Source organism: Ammospiza caudacuta, chromosome 2 (assembly GCF_027887145.1).
Source record: "Ammospiza caudacuta isolate bAmmCau1 chromosome 2, bAmmCau1.pri, whole genome shotgun sequence".
NCBI classification, from domain to species: domain Eukaryota; kingdom Metazoa; phylum Chordata; class Aves; order Passeriformes; family Passerellidae; genus Ammospiza; species Ammospiza caudacuta.
In genome coordinates, this window is record NC_080594.1 from 42,562,319 (window position 1) to 42,575,107 (window position 12,789).

Consider the following 12,789-nt stretch of genomic DNA (forward strand, 5'->3'; position numbering starts at 1 on the left):
GAGCTCTTTGCTCTAAGGGCAAGCTCCTTGACTCATCCTCTTTTTTTTCCCTTCAGCCTTGTTCTGGAAGAGGTCCAGCATTTTGGACCTCTATAATCTGTCCACAATTCACCATTTTTCTACCCCACATCCCAGACACTGGACTCAGAAACAGGACATAGCTCTTTCCTTGAGCTTTTCTCCATTCCAAGACCTCCCACATCCTTTTCCTCTAATACAACCCATAGAAAGAATTACAATATGGTCACAACTCTGTGCTCCTCGCCAGAAATTTTTGCCAAAAATTACAAAAAACCCCAACGAAACCACAATATTTGATAAGTCTAATTTATTCAAAACCCTGAAAAGCTTGACTGAAATATTTCCACGATCTCTTCCAGCATACTTCTGGAAGCATCTTCCTCTTCTCCCTCTTGGACGGTGTTGCTTGCCATGAGTAAGGAAACAGAGATGCTGCTGCTGTCCCATGGCATGGGCAGTCCAGCAGAGCCACATGGGTGTGTGCTCCTGTCCTCCTCAAACTAGGAGGACACCTTAATCCCAGCTCCAATGTTTCTTCCTCTGGGGCTTGCCTGGGAATTTTAAAGCTGCCAACTGATGACTTGAGGGTTCTGATCTCCATGAAGTTGGAAGGGAACTGGGAAGAGATCCCCAGAGGGGACCTTGGATGCAGTTCAGCCCAGCATGAGTCACTGCTGCTAGAGCAGAGCCAAGGCTTTGCATCTGAAACAGCAGCAGGTCATATTTGCAATCAGTTGCAAAAGTAGCTCTGTAGATTTAGTCTGCCTTGTACTGCAGACAGTTCTGTTCCACTGGCAGCTCCTGTCAGCTGCTTCAGAGCCCTGCTCTGTACAGGTATGAGATCAATCTCTCAGCCAGCCCTGCAGGTAAGAGGGTTCTGTAGCCCTGGGAGGGAATGGGCCTTAGTTGTCCCTCTCCTGCTTGCCCCACATAATCTGGGAGCCTGATATGCCTGTATCACACTGATGCTGACATTTGGGCCTTTAAAAAGTGACCAGCTGTAGGGGAACTCCAGCTAAACCTCAACAAAATGTAGGGAGGATTTTTGAGACACCTGTAACTGGTCCCTATGGCTGCATGCTCACTAGTGACCTGAAACAGTCCCAGAGCACTGTGCCAGCACTGGCACAACATGGGCACAGCCTGCCAGGTGACTGGTTTGATCTCTTTGATTGCCTTTTAAACAGAGCAGAGACCCCTCACTGCACGTGGGTCCCATGGAACTATCCCATCCAGGCCCACCATCACCACCCACTGCAGAAAATCAGCGCTGTAGTAAAGTCTCAGACACCTGGCTCTCTGCACACAACTTCAAAGGCAGAGGGGCATTCCTCTAAACCCCTACAGACAAGAGGCCTTGAACCCCCTTTCCAGGAGTGGGGGCATTCTCCAGAGATGCTTGGGCATCTGTGTCCAGTCAGCAGAAGCTTCCCCTGAGATGCATATCAGGAGGATTGGTTTTAGCAGCCCTCTCTGGTAATGGGGGTCTTTAAAACCTCATCCCTCGTGCTCGGTGTGAATCAAATTTCCAACAGCTTTATAAATACGTCACCAACGGGAGGCCTTTAGAGTAAGCATATTGCAGTTTCCTGACATTTTCCTTTCTCTATCTTGACATTTCTGAAGGGCATAAGAGGCCTAAAAAAAGAAACAGCTGCTCCCGGGGAACCATGTGTTTTCAATTCCATCCTGCACTGGTGTAATAGATGGTCTTATTATAAATATGCAGCAGTTTTCTGGATGAGCCTCTCCCTCCCGCTTAAAACGACCTGGTACAACAGTATGGAGTGGGGATGGCTGGGAAGGACAAGGATCACATGCAGAAAGAGCCCTGGGGACTTTGAGGCACTCATTTAGAAGGTGCTGATGTACTACACTAATATTCAAGTTACCAGCCCAGGCCCTGATGCTGCAAGCATTTATAGAAAACCCACTTGACTCAGTCAAGCAGTTGCACAGCAATGCTTGGCGCAAGTTTCCAGCCTCCATTCACCATTTGCCCCACTCCTCCATCCCTCCTGCAGCTTTTTCAGAGGGACTCTCCTGATTTCTTAAAGTCTTTCTGTTGATGATCATTTCTGTGCAAGGCCGCATGTGGGCTGAGCAATTGCTCTCAGCAACTGTTATTTATCAGGTGATTTTCATATGGCTCCCTCTGCAAGGGACCGAGGCTTTTGCGAGACTTTGTTCTTCTTCTGAGCATCCAAACAATCCATAACAGAAATATAATATAATATAATATAATATAATATAATATAATATAATATAATATAATACAGTAAAATGCCCTCTTTGGTTAGAATAACTGTGGTCTATAAACCAGTGCAGCTGTAGCAAGATGCAAAGTTGTTCTGGCATTTCAGAGGTTACTGGGTTCCTGTCTATCGTCAAGCTGTCTGGGCATCACTGCTGTGATGTTTACTTTACATATCCCTGTTTGCAGTTGTTTATTCAATGGTGCAAATTTAACTGTTGGGATTTTCAGTTCTGTGTTTTCGGTTCTCTGCTGATTTCTACATGTATAGGGTTCATTTCAGCCAGAAAGGCTGAAAGTAGAACAATACATTTGTGGTGGTGGTTTTCTGAGAAAAAAACCCCAACAAATGTATTTATGTTTAGGAATGGGGTCTTCAGGTTGATGGTGAGAATGACTTGTACATCAGGATCTGCCATTTGCCTCCACTCTCACAGAATTGTCCAAATTGTGCCTTTGGAGCTACAGTTTGCACACATGCTGGAGCGCAGCCAAAACCCCTGTGGGATTTTTTCACATTGTCCAAGCTACTGCCACAGCTCAGTAACCAGCCAGGCAAGCCCCAGACTGCAGACCTGGGAGAGGCAGGATCAGTTTCACACTAATGCAAAGGTCAAGGAGTCAGATGAAGCAACAGAGAGTTTGAAGAAAGACAGAAAAGCAGCCCTGAGTACAGCTACAAAAATCAGAGGTTTTTTCTTTCCAGGGGAAGTTTCTTGGAGGGTGAGTGTTTGGTCAGTTATGTCACCAGGTAAAGTTCCTTGAGCATTGCAGTTTGTGCCTGAATGTGTATGGCCTGGAGCTGGACCCCTCATCCACACACAAAGCCCCAACAGTGGGAACCTTGATATTTTCCCTTACGTTATCACCAGCTCTGACTCATGCAAGCAAACCAGCTGAGACATTAGTAGAATGAGAGATGGAAAAAGAGAAATTCAATTAAGAGGTCCAAGGAACTGTAATTGACTTCATCAAAGCAGATCCCTAATGAACAAGATCCACAGACAGATTTGGTTCCATAATAGTGTGTTTTGCACTCATAGCAATTTACATACCAGGGAACTGTTGATATTTGGTAAAATTAGGCAGATAGGGATTATAACAGCCTCCCACAGGGCCCTGAATATATCAGTGACAGCATGAGGGAAAGGTCTCAAAACTCTGTCCCAAAACCCACCCTTCAGGCAAACTCTTTATGTTGCCTTGCATGTGAGGACCCAGCCACTCCAGCTATTATCAGGTGTCAGAGCATGATGATAATCCATGGATGGAGTGTGGGTACATCAGGAGGATTGGTCACAGTTCCCTTCAGGAGCCTTTTAGACTCAGTGCTGGTGAGCAGGCACTTGTGGTAAGTCATCTCACCTTTGTGTCTGGCATAGGGAAAGTGTCGTTTTTAAAAAAAATTGTATCAGGAACAAAATTTTTTCCCCTCTAAGCAATTCTTGCACCAATTAACCATTAACCTGACAATGACTGCAAAGATCAAAGAACTAAAATATTTTTATTATATATGTCAAATGTTTCTGGAGTTTGACCAAAATTTAGGGTGGAGAAGAGTGAAAGCAAGGGCAAGAAAAATTTGTGCAAATGAAATAGCCAATCTAAACTAGTTTAGGGGAAGGAGGTGGAGGAGCAAGATGTAGATGAGACACAAACACTCGTACAGTGGTGAGGGCATCTCTGGAACACAGAGCTTCAAATGTAATGCTCATTACATTTTGAGATCAGAAGAGAATTGTTCCATGGCTTAGATGACCTGCTTAGCACTTGCTTCTCCGTTAGCATCTGCTGCAGGTCCAGAATCCATGCTTAGCCTGGAGGATGTCCTGTTCTGAAGTACTGGTGTTGGCCTCAAAGAAATTAGCAGCTAATGGATTTTCCATCAGCAGCCTCAGTGAGTGATTTCAGTGACTGGTATCTCTCAAAACTGACATATAAAGATTCATTTCAAATACAGATTTCCCCAGCTGCACCTTCCAGAATTGCATCTGCTTACTCCTGTGTCTATAAGGGTACAACGTTTCTATGTTATTGAATTATTCTTCCTTAGGCACACTCTTTCAAACAGTGACAAATTCCTCCTCATACTCAAGATAAATAGACCAACAGCTTTAAATCCCACTGAAGGCCATGGGCTCCAGACATCTGCACGACTTCTTAAAGAAAGCACTACTTAACAATCAGTCTCCAGTTATCTTCCATTATATTTTGAGGCTTTAATGTGATTTCTCTTCTTAATGTGTATCTTTTGGGCTTTCTATCACTGTAGTTGCTTTGTTAGGAAATGCACGGCGAATCAAATATTTTATGGAATTGCAAGCATGTACTATGCTTATGGAGTTACCCTTATCAGCTACCTTAGAGCTTCCTAAATATCACACTGGTACTGCTGACCTGCTTTTCTTAATTGATGGACATAATTTGTATGAAACTGCTTTAATTCCTCATGGTAAAGCCCATAGTAGTAATGCTCTGTTTCCCTCCAGTGAGGGGTAGGGAAACTGAGTCAGTTTTAACCAGACCATTCCATTTGCCCCTTCAAGAGTTAAATAAAGATAAATAGAGTATTTCAGGAACTTTACCACTCCAAAGATCTCAAAAATTAAAATTGCATATGCTATAATAGAAAATAAAGGAACTTGATACTTTTTGTCCAGCATAATCCTGTGTAAGTTAATTTTCTGCATAAGTTACTATCAAAAGCATTTCTTAAAGGGTACCAAAATAATGTGCATTAGATTTATCAGCATAGCAACAGTATTTCCAATTTTGTCATTGTATTATCTTTTCACCTATTTAAATAACTTTGATGACAGTTTATTGACATTTATATGACATTATTATTTTACAGTGTGTAGTCATTCAATGCAGGTAAAAACTGAGTATCCCCTGAGAAACTTAAGAACTGCAGGGATCATGAAAAGACCAAGTGCCTGTGATAGATGGACAAGACCAGCCCAACCAAATAGCAACCAATGAAAACAAACAAGTGGAACATCTTTCAAAAGGGAGAGTGTGCCAGTTGAAGCAAGCCTTCATCAAGGTCTACTGGAACTTCTGCAACCAGTAACTCCAGCTTTGCTTGGTCTTGGCACTGAAAGGAGGAAATACATTCACAAGAATGAACTTATCGTGGACAATGAATCCAGTATGTGGGACTGCTTTCCAACACCAACTCTTGGATGCTGGCCTCCCCCACTTGCACTTTCTCCCTTTGAAGGCTTTTTAATGACCCTCTGCAAAGCCGGTTTTTTCTTGGCGCTCATCTTCTCATGTTGTTCAACACCATAAGAACAGTTTTTCAAATGAGTCCAACCCAGAAAATCTTTGACTTGACCAGCTTATGTGTAAAACAACCATGTGAATACAGAGTAGGATATACTTTATCACGTTGTGTAGATAATCTGCAGTCAGTTCATGTTTATTCCAGCATCATGGGTAGGCAAACATTTTCCTGATGCAGCCTCTGAAGTTTTTACAAAATTGAGTTTTGCAATATCAGTAAACCTCCCTTTAGGGAAAGGACTTCTTGCTTGGCACTGAACCATAGGCTTTACTTATTTCTCTCAGAAATTCTCATCTTGTGTTAGAGGTAAACTCCAAGGAACTTGCATTTTGAACAAGAATATAAGAGTGGAAAAGGGAGGAAAAAAACCCTGCACACTCAAGTGAAGGAAAATAATTCAGGATACCCAGCAATTAAGGGATAGAGCTGTCAAAAATGCATGTTATAGATCCTCACTTGCAAGCTTAGAGGCTTTGAAGTCCTTTGAGGACCAGTCTCTCTTGACTCAGGATGAGGCCTGTAGACCCAGTGTAATGAATTGAAGTGGTCCTGAACTGGGTGTTAGCTATGAAGCACCATTGTTTCAGAAACAATGCATACCTCTTGACTGGAGGGAGTTTCCAAGCTTATTCCATGTGTCAAGTGGCAAGAACTGCAAGTGGAGTAATTTCTTACTTTCTCCAGTGGCAAAGAGCAGTCAATTGTGCCAATCACCACTAATAAATTACACTGTGTTTCTCTTGTCACCAGACATGCTCTCTCACACACATTTCTAATATCTAAGCCTGGGTTGCATTTATTAGCAAGTGCTGATGTGTTAAGTACCACACCTCCTTCTTGAGTCTATGTGTAATTTTCTCCTTATCCTGTGAAGAACCAGGACATAACCAATCTTGACTCCCTTTTTTCTACTAATGCCTTCAAGCAGAAGCTTTTATGCCTGCAAAACTAGAGGCATCAGCACAAAACTGCCTAGGATTAGACCCTTCGCCTTTTATGGCAAAACAAACAGGTCTTCTTGAGGTCATATTCAAAATGACTGTGAAAAATGCGATGGGGGAAAGTTTTGGCCACTTGCCAGTAGCTGTTCACATGTCTTTGTTCCTGTTGATGAAAACCATACTGATTGCAGGGCTGACATCCTCATGGACTGGCTGCCTGTGCACACAGGAGACATGCAGCTACAGGCTGAGAAGATTTTGCACACAGCTTCTCACCAGTGCTCTCCTGGGTGAGGGAAAGTGGCACTAGTGGCTCTGTCCCTTGCTCAGATCATTTTGTCACTACATCTGGGACACCTACTGAGTCCCCCTGGCACAGCTACTCAGTTTTTTTCTTCACCCAGTTTATCACAGATCCCCAAAATTTGAAGGCGTATCTCTGATTCCTAATGCTTTGACAAGACATGCTGATGAATAATTATTTGGTGGGATATAATTAACACACACAGGAGGCTTAGACATTTGTTATTAAGGTATTTTGCTGGCTCACAATGAATTCCTCTGGATTGAAAGAGCCGGCCCCTCTGCTTTGTGTAGCTCTTTTTGATCTTCTTTCTGTGACTCTGATAATGGTCCCTCCTCCCTGTAGAAAGGAAAATCCTTTTATCATCTTTTCTCCCTCTGGGTGTTTGGCTCTGTTCTCCACCATCAGAGGGGTAAGGGGGATAAAGTGAAATGATCCCTCCAAAAATAGTTCTGATGATCAGGACTCTTCCTACTCATGGAGGCCTTGGCTGTATTATTTTCTGCCTAGCTCTGGCTTCACTCCTGCTTTATGCACAAGAGGGCAAAGCTCAGGGAGGTTGGCACTGAGGTCCAGCTTAGCCAGAGTGAAAGGCCCCTCTTCCCCATGCCAGAAAAGGGACGATGTTGTGAACTCAATGTGCAATTTTACCAGCAGCAAGAAAGAGCCACATTGACAGTCCCTCTGACAGAGACAGCATTGGAAAGTGGTCAAGTGGTCTGTTCCCCATCTCTGTTGCCACGTGCAGAGGGGTAGAGGATGCCTGTGGTGCAGTGGCTGCCTTTGACCCTCTCAGTCTCCTTCAGCATTGCTCTCCTCTTGGGGAGCAGTGACCAGAGGAGCTGCTTGCCTGTCTCCTTTACTAAGTAAGGGAGCCAGGGTGGGTGCAGACCCCTCTCTTTGGCGTGCTGTTTGCTCTCACCTGCTTAGAGCTCACTTCCATGTTCCTGCTTGTGTTGTACCTCCTAAAGGCAATTTCCAAACTGTGCCAAAAGAGAGCAGCTCTCAGAACAACTTCAGCCCGATGGAGAGGTGAGGAGGAGCCGTGTCCTGCCATTGAGCTGATGCCTGGAGAGGCTAGCCTGCAACAGAGGCTAGACAGAGTTAGAGGAATAAAATAGGTATTTATTTAAAAGGCCTTCAAAAGATACACCTTGGGCAGTACAAGAGCCTGGCTGTGGCTTCACATAAGATGGACACAAGATGGACAGCAAGTCATGAGTTTTCACACTTTTACTAGTTTTAGTCCATTTCCATATTGGGGTTAATTGTCCAATTACAGCTTTAGGTTATGAAGTCCCGTCCTCCTGGATTGCTTTCCTCAATTCGCTGTTGTTTACACTTTTGGGCCTGAAGCTGCAATGGTGTCCTTGATTCTCAGGCTGGAAAAGGATTGTTTTGTCTGACTAAACTGTGAAGAGAACTTGCTAACACTTTATGTGAAGTTCAGAGTCACACACTAAGGCAGTACAGAATCTAAAAAATATGAAAGCTAAAACTTAAGGCATCAGAGCTCCCCTGTGAAGCCACAGGAAGGGTGAGACAGCCCTTGCCTTGAGCCTGTAGGGATTTCCATGAGGCTGAGAGGCCAAGGAGCGGTGCAGGCTGCTCAGCAGTGTCAGCGAGGTTGTGAGGAAACCTCCCAAAAAGACAACCCTGACACGTTCATGGGCGTTACACAGAATTGAACTATTCACAGGAAATGTGTAAGCAGAACTTGGTGTTTTGCTCAGTGGAAACTCAGCATCTGGAGGTCAAGCACAGTGCTTTCTACCAGGCAAGCACTTTGAATGAAGCCTGCAATGATGTTGGGGTAGAGGCTGGGAGCTGCCGTGGTGCTTCAGGATCTGGGTTTGCAGGCAAAGAAATGAGTACTTGGGGATTTTTTTTTTCTTTTAGTATCAGCCTCCAGCTCTGAAGCGTGAGGATCAGAGCTCACATCTGCGAATGTCAGGGGAAAAAAGCTCCGTGCTGTGTAAGCAGTGTGCTGGCTGTAGCAGAAAAAAGAGTAGTGCTCTGAAAGTTTGATGTGATCAAACAAAAACATCTCCTTGTGCCACTCAGACTGTGAATGAGGTAAAATAATTAAAAGTTTGAACAAAGTGCTTTCCAATTCCCTTCTGTTCTTTTCCCATAGGCATTTGATACATTGCTTCATCTTAACTGGGGAAACCATATTTAATTTGAACCTGGATTTAAATCACCTGAGCCCTGGTCAAAAAGTAAATGCAAAGTCAAATCAATTTTGTGTAAAGCTGAGTGCAGCCAGCTACTGAGAATTACAGCCACTTCTAGCAATTATCACAGTTGTGATAGTTATTTCCAGAGACACTTTATATTTTGTTTTTGCAGGCTCCACTTCATAACACACAAACTTGAAAATTACCTTTTACGCTTCACCACTGAAATGTTATTAATTTGCCAAAAAAAAATTAAAGAATCAATCAATATCTCAGAAGTTTAGAACTTGCCAAAGAGCCTTAATTTGCATTCAAAATGTTTCTGTGTGAATGATGCCTCCAATTTAATTGAATTTTCAGAGTTCTCTTGGAGGCTTCCTGTCTTTGTCTCTGGGTAACACAAGTGAGTATTTCTCTTTCACTTTGTAGTCACAGCCTTTCATCTGGAGACAAGGTCTGGGACAGAAACTGTTTCTGCACTGATGACATGGCTTTGCTGATGGGCTTGGGACTCACTGGGAAGGTTTTGCAAACCACCTGTGAAATCCATCCCAGTTCACCCAGACTCCTCCTTTAACTTTCTGAGGCCAATATCCATCAAACATTTTCCCTTCAGAGAAGTATTTATGGCTGAAGAGACTCATCAGAGAGTCCACAACACAGTGCTGGTCTTGTATTTAGTGCGCTCACAGCCACCTACTTACCTGCAGAAGGGATGCGCAGGAATTTGGCACCAGGAGCTCTGGGGAGCTCTGAGCAGCTCCAAGGAGAAGCCAGGTGATTCCCTTCCATCCAATGTCTATTTGCATATTAATGAAGATACTTTGCACTGAAACAGAATAATGTTTCAGACATGAAACTTGCAAGGCTGAGAATCAGGGAAGAAAAGAGGAGCAATTTGTGGGCTGGGTGACCTGGCCTATGCCAGGAGAAGCAAAGAGCTGAGATGACCAGCAGGCGAACAACCTTGTGGCTCAGTCTGCTTGTGTGTTGTTCAGCAAAAGAACCAAACCAACCCCACAATGCTAAATATGAGAATATGAGCATTTTACAAAAAATCGAGATCAGATTAAAGAATCTGTGGTTTGAGGAAGAGCCTAATGTACCAGATCATGTATTCAGGCTGAATATCTCAGCCACCTCTAACTGCCATTATACATTTGCCATTCTAAATATAATTTTTCTAGAGAATGGCAATGAAAAAATTTTAACAGCTTGCTTGGAAGGGGGCTGTGCTTTGGTTTACAGAGGGCTTGTAGCTACAGGCGACTGCTAACATCCAGCTACGGTACTCAGTGAGGTACCTCTCTGAGACAGACATCTGTGTAAAAAGTGGCACCCTGAGTTTTCTTACTTGGGTATACTGCCTTGAAAAAACCAGTTTGTGATTTTATTCAAATTACTACAGCAGCATAAAATTTGGACCAAGCTGTTTATGGATTGGGGCGGATCCAGGACTACAGAGGTCAGGAAGAGTTCAAGTTCATACATAATGTATGGCGTGTTTTAATAAGGCTCCTTTCATACTTCAGTTTGTCTGCCTGCCTTTGCATGAAGCTGTAAAGCCACAGGCATCGCTGTTTAAAATTAAAAAGGCACGGCTGAAACCCTCACCCTCTGCACTTTTAAAGGCAGGTCTGTTCTCCAGGTGGCTCCACAGAGCCCCATCGCTGCCACACAAGGCAGCTGCCCCGCATGGCACAGGAGCGCCTGCCCTCCCTGCTCATTATCCAGCTCTTTGTCCCAGCCCTTCTGTTTGCTCAGGGCACGTCAGCCGTGGGAAATTCCTGCCTTTGCTGGGAAGTTGCTGATGGTGGGGCGAAAACATTTTTACATAGATTAGGCCTTTAAAAGTGCTCACTAATACCCACTAATATGGATGGACACTTTCTGCTATACATTGCTTTGCTCTCTTTCCCAGCTATTAAGGAATGCAACATCATGAGAGCCAGCTCTGCAAGATGCTGAGCCTTTGGCTGTCATCCAGCGAAAACTTAAATATAGGGACAGTCCCATTGACTTCAGCTGGTTGGAATGAGCCCTTAGGCCCAGATCCTCAAAGGCATCTGGGCAACTGGCTCCCAAGGTCTGGGCTCAGGGTCTGCATGTATGTGATATATTTGGTGCTTGAGACAGGAGCTGTTTAATCAAACAGCTCTTCCCTTTGGCTGTACTCTTTTTGCAAGATGAAGATTTGTAGTTTTCACAGCCAGGGCTGGGGACTACAGAACAGGATGTGCTGATTTGAGTTTCTAGCCCACAGAAATGTGTCCTAAAATCATACTTGTGAATGTATCAAGCAATATTCTGAGCACAAGTCTGTATCACAGCAGAAGCTCCACCTTTACAGCCCCTTCTGATGTATACAGTAGCTATTGTAATCTTATTTTTTGAAGTGAGAGAATGAGTTCTGGAGCACCTCCATAGCTCAGCTAATGTCACACAGTAGGTCAGAAGTTATACCAGAAAAGGAAAAGTCAGATTTCCTAAGTCATTAGACAGCACAGCTCCTCCTGTGGTGAGAAGAAGGGTATGAGACCTGGCCTGTTTTGCAGTGCCCATAGCTGGCAGATGGTAATAGGGATGATCTAATGAGTACAGACACAGTGCAGGTGGCAGTCTTCAAAGGTTTGTACAGGCACAGTTTGAAGATGGCAATGCTTTCCTGGACCTAGGTCCCTGCTTTGATTTTATTCTGAAATTGTATCAAGACAAGAATCCTCCTTTTCCCTCCATTTATTTTCACCAAGGAAATCTGAGTTTTCGGGCTGCAGTGGAGAAATATGCAGTAGTCAGGCTCAGACCCTGCAGGCCAGCATGTGCCACAGCTCACATCACAGAGCAGATTAAGCATGGCCTTCCTCTGCCATCCCTTCAGAAAGGAAATACCCCAGCAGAGTGAGTGTCTGGCTGTGCTGTCGGATTCAGGGCTGGGCAAACACAGAGGCTGTGGTAGACAAGCACGTGTTTGCTTTACTTCCTTAAGAAGCAACTGCATGCCAAATGTGTGTAGCTATATCAATGTACCAGAAGTATGCAAAATTCAGACACTTTGAATTTCGTTTATACCAATTACACAATGTCTTTTACACCAGAGAATGTTCCAGTCTTTCTTGACAAAAGGCGCCTCCGGCATGCAGCAGTGAGTGCCTGTACAAATATCAGAGAGAGATTATGGATTAGGACCTAAACACGTTTATGGCATTATGTCAGGGAAAGTTTGTGTTGGATATTAAGAAAAGTTTCTTTACCCAGAGGGTCTTCAGGTACTGAGACAGGATCCCGAATCATAGCACTGAGCCTGCCAGAATTCAAGAAGGGTTTCAACAACATTCTCAGGCACCTAGTGTAACTTTTTGGAGTTGTCCTGTGCAGAGCCAGGAATTGAACTTCATGATCCTTGTGGGTCCCTTCCAACTCAAGATATTCTATGATTCTTTAACATTTAGGGTGACACCTCAAGCCTCTACTGTATGGCTATTCATTTCCAATCTTGACATTGAGGATCCTATTCTGATTGCTGGAGGTCAAGGATTCCTTTGATTCTAAACCCATTTGAGATACTATAGGGCATCCCCATCTCATCTGTAGCTACTGCTTCAAAAGGGCATGGGTGTCACTTAGATCCTGTGCTACATCTAGGGACACAGCTTTCAGAGGTGTCCCTAGCAGCTCTACTTGTGGGGATGCGTATGGGGATGCTCTGGCACACCTCTTCAGGTTCATTTTGTGTTTGCTCTCCTTACAGATCCAGTCACTGCTAATTCCTTACAAAGCTGCTCTTTGTCAATTCTTCTCTG